General features: G+C 44.2%; 1 long non-coding RNA gene across 1 annotated transcript in view; it reads left to right on the top strand.

The window, feature by feature from the left end:
* Positions 1–17,788, top strand: part of LOC311434837 — a 42,548-nt gene extending 24,760 nt beyond the window's left edge. The window contains exon 4 of the long non-coding RNA XR_014691761.1: positions 17,679–17,788. This is a non-coding gene — a long non-coding RNA (uncharacterized lncRNA). The remainder of the gene's footprint in view (positions 1–17,678) is intronic.
* Positions 17,789–18,106: the final 318 nt, after the last annotated feature.

The following is an 18,106-nucleotide window of genomic DNA, read 5'->3' as shown; positions in this document are numbered from 1 at the left end:
GCTTGGCTCATCTGAGATCTGTGAGTTCTTCAGATTTAGATTAATGAAATTAATCAAAGTATGAATGAATGTAGAAATATATGTAGAAAATCAGACACTCAAGTTTCAGAAGTGACTGAACTGATACTAGCTGGTTAAAGACAGTCAAATCTTGAATTAAGGGCTTATAATGGCAACTACTGGGCAAGCTTAAAGTGACAAAGAGGACAAGAGTGGCGATTGCCACCCTTTTTCTAGTAGTCACAGAATCACAGAATTTCTAGGTTGGAAGAGACCTCAAGATCATCGAGTCCAACCTCTGACCTAACACTAACAGTCCCCACTAAACCATATCCCTAAGCTCTACATCTAAACGTCTTTTGAAGACTTCCGGGGATGGTGACTCCACCACTTCCCTGGGCAGCCTGTTCCAGTGCCTCACAACCCTTTCAGTAAAGAAGTTCTTCCTAACATCTAACCTAAAACTCCCCTGGCTCAACTTAAGCCCATTCCCCCTCGTCCTGTCACCAGGCACGTGGGAGAACAGACCAACCCCCACCTCGCTACAGCCTCCCTTGAGGTACCTATAGAGAGCGATAAGGTCGCCCCTGAGCCTCCTCTTCTCCAGGCTGAACAAGCCCAGCTCCCTCAGCCGCTCCTCGTAGGACTTGTTCTCCAGGCCCCTCACCAGCTTCGTCGCCCTTCTCTGCACCCGCTCAAGCACCTCGATGTCCTTCTTGTAGCGAGGGGCCCAAAACTGAACACAGTACTCGAGGTGCGGCCTCACCAGAGCTGAGTACAGGGGGACGATCACCTCCCTAGCCCTGCTGGTCACGCTGTTCCTAATACAAGCCAGGATGCCGTTGGCCTTCTTGGCCACCTGAGCACACTGCTGGCTCATATTCAGCCGACTATCCACCATCACTCCCAGGTCCTTCTCTGCCTGGCAGCTCTCCAACCATTCCTCTCCCAGCCTGGAGCTCTGCTTGGGGTTATTGCGCCCCAGGTGCAGGACCCGGCACTTGGCCTTGTTGAACTTCATGCAGTTGACCTCAGCCCATCGGTGCAGCCTATCCAGATCCTCCTGCAGAGCTTTCCTACCCTCAAGCAGATCGACACACGCACCTAACTTGGTGTCATCTGCGAACTTACTGAGGGTGCACTCGATGCCCTCGTCCAGATCATCACAGAATCACAGAATCACAGAATCACAGAATTTTCTAGGTTGGAAGAGACCTCAAGGTCATCGAGTCCAACCTCCAACCTAACGCTAACAGCCCTCCACTAAACCATATCCCTAAGCTCTACATCTAAACGTCTTTTGAAGACTTCCAAGGATGAAGATATTAAAGAGGACCGGCCCCAGCACCGAGCCCTGGGGGACGCCACTAGTGACTGGCCTCCAACTGGACTTGGCTCCATTCACCACGACTCTTTGGGCCCGGCTATCCAGCCAGTTTCTAACCCAACGAAGCGTGCGCCAGTCCAAGCCTAGGGCAGCCAGTTTCTTGAGGAGTCACCCTTTTTCTTAGTCAAGATAATGAAGATTTTAGATATTTTCCCCTCCTACCTTTTACCTCATATTGATCATGTACTGGGTTACAAAGGTTACCATAGCTTGGGTTTTTCCTTCTTTGAATATAGTTACCCAGAAATTCTTGCTATAGTTGATGCTGTCAGAGGCAGGTAAACTGTTTATACAGCTGATTCCTGTTTAGTGGGTATAATGTTACTGTTATTTATTTTGTAGGAAAACAGTGAAGTTTTTGTTTATCTCCAAGTTTATTTTCTCAGGAAGCAGCTGAAATGCTTAAATAATAGTAAATCTCTGTTTTTGTTTTTTCCAGATATTCTACCTTAGGAAAATCTCATTTCCGAATACCTTTAGAAATGTTTGCTTGTAGGCAATTTTCAAAGACATAACGTTTGACTTTGCTGATGCATGTGACCCCAAAGTTTTGACAAAATCTTTTCAAAATTTATCCAAATGAATAGCAATATTTTCATCACTTGATTCATTTTTTTGGGTGTTATTCAGGACCAAATGACAGGTTCATTGATCAATTCTTTTGTCTATAAACATAGTTTAAACATCACTTTTAAATGGAAAAGATAGACCAAACAATCTGATAAGGATTCCTGATTGTGTACACTGCATGTCTCCTTGTAATTGCATAGCTCTGGACTCACTGGTCACAGTACCTTTATTATTAATAACATAAATAGACTCTTCAATCTCTGTTTCTGTAATTTATCCACGGGATTGAATTCAGCATGCAGTTTTGTAGGTCTTCTGTCTATAACCCGTACCTAGATTGTCCATGTCTCCTACTCCAAAACCACTGCTTTTTGCTGAAAAAAAAAAAATAAATAAAATAAGAAAAAACAGTGAATGTGGAGTGAACATAGATATGCATTACATTCCTTGTTGCCTGGGTGTGTTCTGTAGCTCACCACTAAAAGATGTATCACAGCACAGTTTAGCAATCTCTGAGAAGATGAGAGGGCTGTTGTGAAAGTTACTTTCTGATCAAATTAAAACAAAAACAAAACAAAAAAGACAAACAAAAACAACCAATCAACCAACCAACCAACCAACAACAACAACAAAATACCTTGTCTCTAAACCCTGACAATGAAAAGAGACAAAGAACAGGAGAGAAATGTTATTGTCTCTTATTTATTCACAAGATAACATGGTGAAGAGAGCCCATTGCTCCAACCACCTGTTGATACAAAGCAATTTTATGTCAGTGTTTGAAATTAAACTCTGGTTGGGCTAACTGCTTAATTATGGGACTAGTTTTTCCCTTTTGAATGCATTTTTCTTGACTCTTCCATTTTCAAATAGTCTTATGTGGACTGAAACCAGCACACACCAGGAACTAGAGAGATGCAGACCTCTGAGAATTGTTTTGTTCTTTTACTTGTACATTGGTCCTCTTTTAGATGATTTTTGAGTTTGAGCTCACCTCTAATGTACGCTATGACCTTGCTAGAGAGCTCTATTCTACCTTACTCATTTGAAGGTTAGTGCCTGACCTGGGATAACTGACCTCTGCCTCTCCGCAGCATGTGTTCAGAGGGAATGGCTGAAGTCAAGTAACAGCAGCTGTGTACGAACAGCAGAGATAGCCTGACTTCCCCAGGAGGGGAGGAAGGTTTCAACCATTCAGGATAAGTGTCAAATGTTTTTCTCACCAGGGAACTCAAAATAAACACTGTGACAATCCTTGTCCCATGTTACCTTGCTGCTTGAGAAAACATAATGTAAGTACCAGCCATAAGCTGGCCTGGAATTCCCCACTTAGTCTTTAAGCATTTCCTCGATGAGTGGAGGAGAGATTTGATTGTCTCTATCTTTGAAAGGTGATAGAAATACTCCAGAAAAGCATGCGCCAATTGCATGCATTAATGTCTCCTGCAAAAGCCAATTCTCAGCTGAGGATACTGCGCAGAGAATATCTCCCATCAAAGCACAGAGCACAAAATGGGATAACAGGGTCTGACGTGAGTGAGTGATAACTACAGGGGGAGAGATACCTGCAGTGTCTTGTGAACTTCTCAGGCCTGTCGCTGAGAGGCAAGGGCTGTTTAGTGGATGAAATCGGTGTCTCTGAATCCCTGACCTCAACAGATTTTCCTTCGTTACATAAGAGTGAGAGTGCTGCCTCTAAAATAAGAAAGGGGAAGTTATCGTGATCATTTCTGACAGCTACACGCAGGAGTTGCACAGGGACATTTGACCTCTGGATTTTTTGAGCAGTGTGGAGTCTGTTTTACATATTGAATCTTTGGAGTGTACCCACAGCATGCATTTGGTTGTGAAAATTGGGGTTTACATACTTGTGAAAGATAGAGTATAAATACATCCAGTATAGACATCTAAAGTGACTAGTACTTCCTACCTTTCCTGGCTATTTATATAAAGTAAGAATGAATACAAATACACATGGAAGATGTGGGCTACCCTACCCCTTTTTATCTAGTCTCTAAGAGAGCTGTGCTGGAGATTAATTAACCAAAAAGAAAAAGTTGATGTCTAGCCCTTTGCTGGCATAATTCAATATAGATACAAATATACATCAGCATCTGATTCCTGCTGCCAGAAGAGGGGCCTTATGACCACCACAGGGCCCTTCAAAACCTTCACAATTCTGGCAAAAGCCAAGAAATTGCAGTTAGGGCAAGAAAAAATCATTGAAAAACTGTGAATTACAGCAACAGCCACGAGTGTGTGCAACTTTAGAGATTAAACTCCTCCCTTTTTTTCGCATAAAGTCTTGGTCAGCATCCAAAGCAAGGAAATCATTCTGAGATGCTTTGCTGTTATCCTGTGTCAAATCCAGAACCCTGCAAGGCTTGTTGGGGCAGGCTTACAGTTTTTGGTGGTTGCCTCTGTTTTTCCTTGTGGAGGATCTCTGGAGAAGAGTGATGGCTGTAAGAGGGTCCCAGCCAGCCTGTTCTACCTGTTACATCCAACCGAATGCAGCTCCACTTGTGGGCAGTCCTGCATTCTCCCTTTGAGATGCAGAGATTGGGTCAGCCTTAGGTGATTCAGTGGGCAGCGAAACACAAATGCGTCTGCCCTTGGCTTGCGTGACTTGACAAAGCTGAATTGCCTTCAGTGTAGCCGTGTGGGTTTCTAGCAGCTGAAGAACAGCCCCAATAGGACATGAAGAGCTTCCTACTGCAGATGAAGCAATTCGCCACCCACTTCTATTATTAGCAGTTGAAGGGTTTTTGAATCAGGAAGAATGGCAAAATTGACTTCCTTTTTGTTGGGCTCTGAAGTGAAAAATGGGCTGTTGTCATGAGCAGTGTTGAAAAATACCTCCTGATTTTGAGAAAACACACAGCTGTTGTCTTGTATTAATTATTTACCAGGATATTAAGCAGCCATTAATGGTGATGGGAATAAATGGAATGTCAATATATGTTAGGCTGAGAAATTAATTTAGGGAAATAACTTTTTTTTTTTTTTTTTCCCTGAAAATTGTATTATACCATTGGACTGCCCTGCACTGCAATAGGACACACAGTGGGGCTGAGAGCCTGAGAATCTGAATTCAATTTGTGACTCTGTCACTGACACCCTGTGTGACCTCGGGGAACTTATATAAGCTCTGTGTGCCCTGTTTCCCTTTTGTTAAAGCAGAAAAAAAACCTTTCTGTTTCTCATGTTTGCCTGTTTAGATTCAGGGGCACTCATTCTTTCTGTACTGCACCGAAAAGAGTGAGGCCCAAGTCTCTTTGTGAGGGGCCCAGGGCTTTGCCATAGAAGTCATTACAGAAAGAACAAATTCTGTATATCTGGAATGTTGAATCCCAAAGCAAAATTAGAACAAGGCAGCTCTGGGCTTGAACACACAATGCTGTTTTTTTAATTACTACTTCAATCATTCATTATTTTTAAAACTAAACACAATGATGTTTACAAAATAAATAACTACATATTTCCTTGTCACCAGCAAAGTGCTAAAAGGAGAATAAAGGAAATCATGTAGAGCCCTTCTTCAGTGGGAGATCGCTCCGAGAGGGAGCGGCAGAATTGGGTCCAGCATTTACCCAGCACTGATCAGTTTAAAGCACAAATGTTTCCTCCTAGTTCTCACGCTGGTAGGGACCAAGTGCTGCTTTCCTCTGAAAGTGCGAGGGTGTAGTTCTTCTTCTCCCAAGCTTCCACAAAGTGCTGGAAGTTCTCTCTCATGATTTCTCCGGTCCATGCCCTGCAGGCCCAACCTCCCCACTGTGCTTGGGAGTCACAGCTCCATGCCACTTGAAACAGCGTTGCCTGTGATCCAGCAAATTGTGTGTGCTCCCCTGGGGCCTGGGTGTTTAAGAAACACGTCTTCTTTCCCTTCAGAGATGCAAAATAGCTGAATAGGGTGACCTAAGACAGTATATCATGAGATTCCCTTGGATTCACAATCAGCCGTCTGCCCTGGATACAGATGGCATGGGATGAGAGTAAATCCCTGAGGGCGAAGACCCATATGCCCGTGTGTGTTTGCCAGTCGTATAGAGGGTCACCCGCTGCAGCACCTCTTTAAAAACTTATCATTAAGCCTGTCTCCTTTGTGAACTTTCTCATTATCATTTCATTGTGCTGTGCAGTTCTGGCCTGGCTCAATGAATATTGACTTCATGCTTGCTTTTCTAATTGAATTACAGGGGAGCAGGCTGAGCCACTGAAGTTTCCTGCCTGCAGTCCTGCTTCCCTGGCAGCCAACTGAATAGAGCCTGAAAGAAAAGCTGTTTGCTTGGGCATTATGGATAACAGAGACCTGTCACAAAGCTGCTACAATGATTTATTAAAAGACAAGAAAATGAGAAAGAATCTTGCTCACTTCCAGCAACAGCTGCTTGCTTTGCTTGCCTTCTTTTCTTTCTTTTTCTCTGGTTCTCCTTCTTTCATTTCTTTCTTTCTTTTTCTTTCTTTCTTTTTCTTTCTTTCTTTCGTTCTTTCGTTCTTTCTTTCTTTCGTTCTTTCTCTCTCTCTCTCTCTCTCTCTTCCTCTCTCTCTTCTTCATCATTACCTTCCTCTTATTTCTCTCTGTTTATCCCTTTCATTCATTCTGTCTCTCTCTTTCCCATGTTCTTTCTCTCCCTTTCTGTCTCTTATACTCCCTTTCTCCGTCTGTTCCTCTCTTCCATCTCTTTATTTCTCTCTCTCTTCCTCTCCTGTCTGGGCTTGCCTTGCATTATCAAAAATAGAAAGAAAAAAGAGAAGAACAAATAATTTGAGAAAATGCTTCAAGCAAAGGGCATCATTCTCCAATATCTTTCATTGCCTAAGACAGATGTGTTTATCATTGCAGTCAATTCATAGCAAAGAATACAAGCATGTCACTGCAACTGCTCCGGCAAACAACATCCCATAAATGTCTATGCAGTGTTAGCAAGTCTCGTTTAGGAAAGCTTACTGTAAAAACAAACAAACAAAACTGGATTACATAATAGTTTACCTTTCCTCTCAATGACTGTAATGGTCAGACTCCTATTTGCAGATTATTAACTAATTATATAATTTCTTTTGTCCTGTCATTATTGTTATCTTTCTTCCTTGATTCTCTCTGTCTTTCCTGTTGTTCTGTACTGTTTACTTTCTCAGCTTTTATGGCTCTTCAGTTTACTTTTCATAATTTTTGTATCTTCTGTGCAATTCTAGCTAGTCTCAGCATGGAAAGTTGCAATATATTACTCCAGGAAAATCTCACTGTTCAGTGGCTGTCATTTTCCTTAATTCTGATTTAACCCTTCTCAGTGATTAATCAGGAATTTATCTTTGTTTGGAATCAGTGTATTGGCAACTGCTCTTTGGTAGCTAGCTACTAAGCTGTTTGCAAATAGAAGTGAGTTTTTTTAGTGACCTCATTGAAGATGAGGTGGATTTATTCTCAGGTTTACATGACTTAAAAGGGCAAACACGAAGCTTCAGCCAACACTTTGCATTTTAAAGAACACATCCACGGGGCTTATGTGTGCTTGTTTGGTAGGTGCACTCCACGTGGAAATGGACTGGCTATTGACTGTAGTTGAATGGCCCTGTAACTTAATAAATGACTTTCTGGCACTTAAACAGTTGATATTTGTTGAGAAATAATAGATGGTTACGTTAATTCTCTGATCTGTCTTGTCCAGTTCCTGATTTTTGTAACTATCTGCTGTGTGGCCATTGGTAAATTAGTGGCTCTTTCTCCAGTCTTCTGCTGTTTGTTTCCCTGCCTTGTCTACTTTGTCTTTAAGCCTTACGAGGCACTGTCCACTAGGGACGTCAGTCAAATATGTGTATTGTGGGGCCTCCATCTCAGTCAGTGGCATTAAAATGTGAGCAATTAATGTAATTGTAGTATTATTCTGTTTTATGCAGCGTAACTTATGTATTTTATGTCTTGTATTGTGTTGTAAGAACAAAACATAGAAGTGTGAGTAGTTGTGTTATTGGACACGGGCACATGCACATATACAGTGATAGCAGATGTAGGATGCCTTGTCCTTGGGCTGTACTGAGATGCAGGCTTGTGTAGCCTCCCCTTCCTAAAACTAGGTGCAGCTCAAAGGCTGTATTTGCCAGGAGTTACAGTTACAGGACAGAAAGCTTCCTTAAATAAGTAAAAGGAGTCACTTCATCACCTGAGTTGGTGCTGGAATTGGTAGCTAAATTGGTCCTGGAATGGGTGCTGTTCCCACAGGGACTTCACTGTCCTGCTGCTTACAGACTGGCAAAACTCCTTTTAACTTTACTGCAACCAGGATTTCATCCACCTCTTTTGCAAGTTCTATAAAGAAGGGCTATTGACTATATGTATATATATATTTGGGAGCAAAATGTAGTTATTAGCGCCTAGGATTTACAAACCACAGCATGAGAACCATAGGCAATTAATGCGCTGAAAAATGGTGCTATGCTTTCTCTCAGTACAGAAAAAAAAAAAAAAAAGAGTAAACAATAACAATCTTTCACCATGTTTATCTTAGCTATTTCATAGATTGAAGGATTGAGAATAGTTTTTTTCATGGCTAACTTGTTGGCCTGAGTAACAATTGAGCCCTTGAAGCAACACAAATGATTCTGACCTTTTGCTTATATTGGGGTCCTTGTAGAAAGGAAGTTTTATAAGCCACCTACACACTATTTCCGCCTGAAATTGGGGAGAGAATTTTACTGGATTGCAGGCATTTCAAAGCCATGAACCAGCTTAACTTCTCAATTCATGGCGTGAGGCTGAAGACAGGAACTGTTTTGTGTGACATTCTCACATCAAGACTGGTACCCATAAATCAAGACAAATGTCTTTCTGAATGACTTGCTACAGCTCAGCCACAAGATCTGGGCTTGTGGCAGCGACCACTCAGTGAAGTGCTTTGGCCTGTGTTATTCAGAAGGTCAGGTCTGAAGATCATAATGCTTCCCCAAATGTCTGTGACTTTTCACATTGTACATTATTCCCTGTTTCTAAAGTGTGTGAGAAACAGAAGATTTTTAATTGCTAGTAATTGCTTTTCAGCAAAGGAGACCTATGTAACATAATAGTTAACCATTGTAACCCAAAGTTGCGTACATTTTCTGATGGAGAAAGAAGGAAAAATGATCCTTAAACTTTGCAAAGCAGATTGCTTTGATCAATTCTTCTTTATGTTGGTAGAGATCCTATGTTAGAGTGAGTCCCCTGAAAAGCAACCAGATTGCCCATTGCAGAAAACTGTGATGAATAACATTCCCTGTTTTTCACAAAAAGCATCTCTTCCAGTGCGATCCCAGCACCCTGCAGCATGTGCTGCATTTGGTTTTCATTTGATATTTGCAAGCCATTATTACCATTCAGCAAAATTAATCCTTGAGAGCAAGGGATACTCTGTCAAGTCAGGGCTCCAGCTGCATGAGTACGAGCCTGCTTTGCTCATTCTGGCAGCAGTCAGGAGTAACGCCTTGGATAAACCACTCCTGTGAACAGAGTGGGGAACTGGGCTGGCAGGTGCTGGCCTGAGCTCTGTTACTGACTTGCCAGCTGATTTTAGACACGCAACCTCATTTGTTAGTTGCTTCCTTTTCCTTCCTATCCTTTGTGCTGTTTGCCCACACTGTCCTGTCCCCAGGGCAGACTTATTTTCTTTATATTTGTACTGTACGTAAGAGAAGAGTCCTCCTCTCTTGCACTTTTAGAGTAGCTCCAAAGACAATCCTCGTGATGTGCTGCCCAAACCATGTCCCTGCAGAGCATGCAGGATGCTGTAAGCCTGTGCATGGTACATAGATGGGTGCCTGTTGGTCCTGCCAGGCCCCACGGCCTGGAGCTCTCTGCACAGAGTGCAGTGCAGGAGGGAGGGATGAGATGGGGCACCCTGTGCTCGCCGCTTCACCAAAGGGCTACATGCTAGGGCATAATGGAAAACAACCCTTTCTGGGTTTCAACACTGTTACGTCTGCTGGCAGCCAGCCTGCTGCAGCACCTCCAACGTTGTTTGCCACCTTTTCCTAAAATATAGTAGCAGGTAAATCCCTGTCTTGCTTGCAGAAGACAAGAGGGCCAACTTTTTCAGACCTCTGGCATGCAGAGCTCCCTGTAGGTTTATTAGTCTGACATCATGCTGTGGGAAACATCTTAAGAGGCTCTGAATCACTGAAGCAACCTCTTAGTTTTTAAAAATTAAAATTATATGCACTGCCCTCTGAATATAAGTATTTGAATGTTTATCAATCCATTTAATTAAATACGTCTTTCTTAATTTAACAAGCTTTGCTCAGCAGGGCAGTGATAAATGCACACAGTTTCACACTCCTGACAGGCATGTTTAAAAAGAAGGTAGGGAGGGAAGAAAAAAAAATGTAACAGAGCTCCCTAAATGGTAATTCAACTTAATTTTTTAACAAGACTGTTTTGGTTTCGGAGTGATTCCATGACCTACAGCAATGATCAAAGTGATGCCGTAGTGGTGAGTCTCATACAGCCAGAGTACTACTGAGTGTGCCATGGCAGGCTCTGCAGTGTTTAAACAATCTAGAAACCAGGTGCTTTGTTTTCCCCTGTATCTATGCTGCTGGATTGACTGGATGCTCAGGTCCTTTACCCAGTAGCCCGCAGCTTAATCAGGGCCATGAGAGGTACAGAGAAGGGGTGACAGGACAGAAAGATAAAGTCCTCAGGTGTTTGGAAGATCGCCCGGATTTCCCTTTCTCGGACACAGGATAAATATTTTTAGTTATCCTGTGTGGTTCCATATTGTTTGGCTATTTTTTTGGTCTGATGGACATAATGCTCAGTAGGAATGATGTCTTGCAATCAGAAGAGCTTTTCTGTTTCACACTGAAGGGAAGAGCTGGCTCTGCATGCTCAGTGTCTGTGAGATTAAAGCAACGAGCTGGAGGACAATTTGTGGCATCACTATCTTGGTACATATTGTAAGCAGTCCCCGCAGTGGTGCTTATGTAATATACTCTGTAACCTTTGCAGTCATTTCTCAGAGGAGTGTTTCAAGGCACAAAGACTGAAGAATTTGAGAGAGGCTGGTGAATTTCTCGGTGTACATGAAAACTAGTTCGATGCTGGCATAGAATTGCTCCATGCTTAGACCATTTATTAAAGTCTAGACGCAACATAAAAGCATGTAAATTGGTTCCAGTTGTCTCTAGTAAAAACTTCAGCTTGAGCTGGGAATTGATTGGTGAATCTCTTACCGTAATTAAAATTGACTGTTAAAGTTTCTCCCACTTAATTGGTAACACTTTCTTTGGAAGTCAGTGAGTTAAGATTCTTGCTGGATCATTTAAAGGAGTTCCTGTGTATATGATCAGAACTCAAATGCAGTTTTATAGAGAGGTTTACAGTTATGTTCCACCCTGGTGGTCTTTCACCCTGTATCTTTCCTATTTCAGTTTTATGCTGTCATTCACCACAGCCTAATTGTGTTTTGATAAAAATGAAATGATTGCTGACGCATTTCAGACTGAGAGCTGGTGATATTTTGAAGCTTTCAGTAAGCTGAGCTGAAATACTGTGCTGCTCAAAGCCCCTGTCTCCCTGCAAGTCTTCATTTTTAATTCCAGCATTTGTTAGTTGGTTTTCTATGGATTCTGATAGGCATCTATAACTACACTCTGAGTGCCCTGCCAATGGTGTGTTATTCAATATGCATAAAGGCTGTTCTGTAAACAGTTTTTTGTTCTTTCTTTAGGAGGAGAAATGTGTAGTCTTCTGTTTTAGATTTTTAAAAATTAAAATTACACAGGTTGCTACATTTATGTGTTAATGCCACTTCAACACAGCACATCTTATCCTGTGAGTACCCAGCAGCATAGGTTGCAGTGGCTTTTAGCTCTTCAGGGATATCCTTCCACAGTCTCGGGACGGGACCAGGTCTGGAGGTTGGTGTTATTCAGGATGGCACTTCCGGACATACTTAGCTCTCTTTAAACATAAGCTTATGTCTTGTCCGGACTAGTCATGGACTTAATCACAGCATTAACTGCTCTTCTGATTCAGGCACTAGAGATCCACTTAATTCTCCCCACAGTCACAGTATTTTTAGCACACCCCAGCCAGTGCTTATTGTTGGTAAAATGTAAATGTGTCAGGGGATCATATTGCATCTGATATTATATGCACTGCAAATGTATCATCACCAACGAGACTTAAGATGGGGAACTTTTGTAACAGCGCTTCATAGCATACAGACAAGACAGGAAGAAACTCAGAAAGTTACTTGGCTGGAGGATAACGCAGTTATGTGTTTGGAAATTGTTTTGGAGGATGCTATAGGTCCTTGATAACATACAGTGATGTGTTCAGAATCCGTCACAGAGTGAAAGAAGGCATTTATTGAATCTTGTTAACTAGCCCTCACAGCCATGAAAATTGAGGCCAGTTAAACTTTTACATGCCATGGTGTCCCTGCTCATGTTTGTATAAATACGTACCTGAAATTCTTCCTGTGCCATCCTGATGGGCATAACAGAGTTTGGTGCATAGGAGATCAAGCTCAGTTCTCCATGCAGTTGTCTGAAATGAAGCATGGTGTCACCAGGACTGGTGCCAGGGCCTCTGAGATCAAGCCCTGGAAGTTTAAAAGGTGCTCAGGAATAACATGTGGGTCTGATTGCAAGCCACTGAAATCCCTAGGGATACTGCATCACTATCAGTGGATTGCAGGTGGGTGGTGTGGGTCGCTCAGGCTAGGTGAGTCAGCATCCTTCATATTTTATTCATATTCTAACACAGGTATTGCAGAGGTGCAAGTTTAGCATTTTATTTGTCCTTAAACACTCTTGTGAGTTATTCTGTCACCCTGAACCAAGGGCCTCTGGTAACAGAATTGCAGAGCTGTGCAAATTATATCTGGACTTCAGTAACGATTTTCATTATGCTAAGATTAAGCTGCCTAAACAGTCCTTGCTAAGCCAACTACATACTTGTGCTTGTGCTTGTATTCCAGAACAGTTCTGTGCATTACACAGAATCACACACAGAATTTTCTAGGTTGGAAGAGACCTCAAGATCATCGAGTCCAACCTCTGACCTAACGCTAACAGTCCCCACTAAACCATTTCCCTAAGCTCTACATCTAAACGTCTTTTGAAGACTTCCAGGGATGGTGACTCCACCACTTCCCTGGGCAGCCTGTTCCAATGCCTCACAACCCTTTCGGTAAAGAAGTTCTTCCTAACATCTAACCTAAAACTCCCCTGGCTCAACTTAAGCCCATTCCCCCTCGTCCTGTCACCAGGCACGTGGGAGAACAGGCCAACCCCCACCTCGCTACAGCCTCCCTTGAGGTACCCATAGAGAGCGATAAGGTCGCCCCTGAGCCTCCTCTTCTCCAGGCTGAACAAGCCCAGCTCCCTCAGCCGCTCCTCGTAGGACTTGTTCTCCAGGCCCCTCACCAGCTTCGTTGCCCTTCTCTGCACCCGCTCAAGCACCTCCATGTCCTTCTTGTAGCGAGGGGCCCAAAACTGAACACAGTACTCGAGGTGCGGCCTCACCAGAGCCGAGTACAGGGGGACGATCACCTCCCTAGCCCTGCTGGCCACACCGTTCCTGATACAAGCCAGGATGCCGTTGGCCCTCTTGGCCACCCGAGCGCACTGCTGGCTCATATTCAGCCGACTATCCACCATCACTCCCAGGTCCTTCTCTGCCTGGCAGCTCTCCAACCATTCCTCTCCCAGCCTGGAGCTCTGCTTGGGGTTATTGCGCCCCAGGTGCAGGACCCGGCACTTGGCCTTGTTGAACTTCATGCAGTTGACCTCAGCCCATCGGTGCAGCCTATCCAGATCCTCCTGCAGAGCTTTCCTACCCTCAAGCAGATCGACACACGCACCTAACTTGGTGTCATCTGCGAACTTACTGAGGGTGCACTCGATGCCCTCGTCCAGATCATCGATGAAGATATTAAAGAGGACCGGCCCCAGCACCGAGCCCTGGGGGACGCCACTAGTGACTGGCCTCCAACTGGACTTGGCTCCATTCACCACGACTCTTTGGGCCCGGCTATCCAGCCAGTTTCTAACCCAACGAAGCGTGCGCCAGTCCAAGCCAAGAGCAGCCAGTTTCTTGAGGAGAATGCTGTGGGAGACGGTGTCAAAAGCCTTGCTGAAGTCAAGGTAGACCACATCCACAGCGTTTCCCTCGTCCACCCAGCGTCCACCACTTTGTCATAGAAGGAGATCAGGTTCATCAGGCATGACCTGCCTTTCATAAAGCCATGCTGACTGGGCCTGATCGCCTGCTTCCCCTGCAAGTGCTGCGTGATGACTCTCAGGAGGATCTGCTCCATGAGCTTCCCTGGCACTGAGGTCAAACTGACAGGCCTGTAGTTTCCCGGGTCTGCCCTCCGGCCCTTCTTGTAGATGGGCGTCACGTTTGCTAGCCGCCAGTCGATTGGGACCTCCCCCGATAGCCAGGACTGCTGATAAATGATGGACAGTGGCTTGGCCAGCTCCTCTGCCAGTTCCCTCAGTACCCTTGGGTAGATCCCATCCGGCCCCATCGACGTGTGCACATCTAAGTGCCGTACCAGGTCACCAACCAGTTCTTCATGGATAATGAGGGCCACATCCTGCTCCCCATCCCCTTCCACCAGCTCAGGGTAATGAGTATCCAGAGAACATCCAGTATTGCCACTAAAGACTGAGGCAAAGAAGGCATTGAGCACCTCCGCCTTTTCCTCATCTCTTGTAACTAAGTTTCCCCCCACATCCAGTAAAGGATGGAGATTCTCCTTAGTCCTCCTTTTTGTGTTGATGTATTTATAGAAACGTTTTTTGTTATCTTTAACGGCAGTAGCCAGATTGAGTTCCAGATGAGCTTTGGCCTTCCTAATTTTGTCCCTGCACAGCCTCGCTACTTCTTTAAAGTCCTCCTTAGTGGCCTGCCCACTTTTCCAAAGCTTATAAACCCTCTTTTTCCTCCTAAGATCAAGCCACAATTCTCTGTTGAGCCAGGCTGGTCTTCTTCCCCGCCAGCTCGTCTTTGGGCACGTGGGGACAGACCGTTCCTGCGCCATTAAGACTTCCCTCTTGAAGAGCACCCAGCCTTCCTGGACCCCTCTGCCCTTCAGAACCGCCTCCCAAGGGACTCCACCAACCAGTGTCCTGAGTTATACCATACTGTATTCCTTTCAAAGCCAGAGAGCCACATCTTACCCTCAGCATCATGCCACCAAGCTACAAAAAAAGTGATGACTTGAAAAAAATATATATGCATTATATTTTGAGGTGGACATGCCATTTATACAGACAGTTGTCTATCATTACTTCTGATAGCTTCAAATATATATATATATATGAGTATATTGCAATACCATCCTTATACCTCCCAGTTAAAGTAATGGTGTGAAAGGGAATGCAGGCATTACTGTGGACAGAATCAGGGATGTGATTTTAACACTCCTGTAAAATGTCTCAAGAGAGATTCCTGAATAAGATTTGCTTTTTCTCCATCTTATGCTGTTGTGCTGTCTTTCCCAGTAACAGGCTCGTGGTTGTCCCTCCTTTTCTGTATGTATATTTACATGTATACATATACACATGCATACTCAAGCATGTGCTTGCACTCATATTTACAGCACTGAGCTGTTCATTTGTATCCAGAGTGAATTATTTCAGTTCTGCAGAGGGGAGCACAAAGGCTGTGTGAGAATATATGGCCCCTGCCATCCTTGACAATGACTCCTCAGTTACTCAGAGAATCTGCAAAATCTTTTTGGCTTTAAAACCTATTCTCAGTATATGAAAAGATGAGTTCTTGATTTGGCCATTTTCTCTGCTTTTGACAGAGGATCAGTGGTAGAAAGTGGTGATGAGCATGCCCAAAGAGATTGCTTTAAGCATCTTTGCTTTGCTTTTCATGTATGCTGCACGATCCAATTCCTTTTAAGCAGCAAGGTCATTTAAGTGTGCCACGCCAGAGGTTTGTCATTTTCTCCTCATTCACTTTCTTAAGTCTTATTGTCAGCCATGTTCCCTTTGACTAGCAGAGCAGCTGCTTGGGGTCTGCTTGTGTGGTTATAATCCCATTAAAAACCCCTCCATTATGTTGCTAATATATTTATAAAGAAACTAGTCACCTGGGATTAATGGTTGATATTTCTCCCTGGACATACTGTACTAAAACAAAATCATTCCCAATCCCCTGGCTTGTTAGATGCAACCAGTTGCATTTGTCATGGTGCCAAATTGGCTGAAATAGCTGAGCAATTAATGCAGAACATGCTTTCCTGTGTTTGCAAAGTACTTACAGTCATCACTGGCAATCATATTCTCATCAGCTCTTTCCTGATGGTGCTGAGATGGCAGATATGCTGGGGCTTTGGGAGCTTACAGTCTTTCATGGGAAATATGAAAGGCATTGAAAGCACACCCTGACAGAGCAGGTGAGGAATCTGACAAAAAAGAGCCCTTAAAAGCCATTTCTAAATATATAAGCCTGTAGGTTTCTCTCAGCCATTTCCAAGTATGTAAACCTGAGGAAGACAAAGTAACTGTTGTGGGGAAAGGATTCTGCAATATCCCTAGATCCATCTGTGCTGACTCAGACGTGAGTGCCGCTGTATGGGCACTTCAGAGGTCACTTCAGACTGGTCTGAGTGTGGTATTGGTCACAACACTCAGACCCATGCAGACTCAGACATGGCTGCAAAACCCACCTGGGGTGGCTGAGTGAGGGCTCAGGCATTTATCCTGTGGTAAGGTTTGTGCTGCTGCTGCCTCTAAGTGGCTATGGGCACTTCATGTGGCTACTCCCAGAAGAGTTGCAGTGATTCTGCCAGATTGCATTGGCTGTCTTTGTGTGACCTGAGTTTACAGGTAGGGTCTTTCTCACTTTCATCATCACCTGAGGGCTTGCCAGCAGTCTGCCTATAAGAAGAACCTTTGACCTACTGCAAAGAACATTTTTTCTGGGACCTCGGTGGAGCCCAGTTATCATCCCAAACTTTCTCTGTCTTTATTCAGTATGGCCAGCTTCAGCATAAGAGGCTTCTTAGAGCTCCAGCCATCTGGAAAGACTTTCCTTTATCTCTTCATCAGCTCTCTGTCTCGGTTGAAATCATCTTGCCTCTGTTTCATACGTTCATTCTGCTCCTGCTCTTGCTTCTCTCTGTATTTATAGCATTTATGTTGTAAAGCATTTTCAAGTCCAGGGTTGGGGGACTTTGTTTTGTTTGAAGGAATGTTGTAAGATGAGCTCAACTCGTGTTGAACTGTGTTCTGAACAGGAGGCAGAATGACCTTCTGCAGGAGGCAGTGGGCTGGGAGTTAATAGGTTTGGGTGCAGTGCTGTGCTTCAGGATGGTCCCGTAACCCTGCGCAGGTCACGGAATTGCTGCGTGTTTCACTTGTCCACATACAGTCTACACATGCAGTGTTTTTCTGGTTGTTGGGGCAGATACTGTGATGTGTTTTCCTAGTGCCAAGCATGAAGGCGTGGACTCCTGACCTGACTAGTGTGGGGCTGTGGCTGTCTGCTCCTCTGAAGGCAAGGGGACCGGGAAGCAGAGGAGCTCAGACCAAGGTGGCTGAGGCTAAACACTGGGCTCACCAAAGCAGCTCCGTTGTCAGAGTACCTGACTGTGTAGACTCTCATACAGGCCTGTCATATGGAAGTCTATCTCTCTTGAATCTCTGTTCTTGACGCCTGCTAACCAAGCTTTTCTCCATACACATTGCTGTGCTGCTCTTATGGCTGCTCTGTGTCCTGAAGTGTGCTGCCTGAGCCAGCTAGCCTGCAGGAGCACCTCACTTCGGTATGACATCTCTGCTGCAGTGTGAGCCCCGTTGTGATGTGGAATTTTCTGACAGCAAACTACAGTTTTGGAAGACTAAAACTAAAAGATCTATAACTGGAGCAGTGAATTGCAGGGGTACAATGCACACAGGAGAACAAAGCGTTCTGCAAAAAGGAGTCCTTCCAAAGTGCAGTCTAGCTGCCTTTAACCAAAATGTCTAATGTACGGCTTGCCAGTGGCTTCAGTCTCTCTTTTCATTTCCTCTTAGGGGAAACAGTTTGCTGGAATGGCTCTGGTCTCTGCACACTGCTATGTTGGCAGCAAAACCCACAGAGCCAGCTTTGGGAGCCTCCTGCCAAAGGTGTTAGGGAAATGCTGGTGGGTAGCGAGCTGGGGTAGCTTC

This window comes from Aythya ferina (genome assembly GCF_964211825.1).
Source record: "Aythya ferina genome assembly, chromosome: 3".
Classification (NCBI taxonomy): Eukaryota; Metazoa; Chordata; class Aves; order Anseriformes; family Anatidae; genus Aythya; species Aythya ferina.
This window is presented reverse-complemented; position numbering and strand designations above follow the sequence as displayed.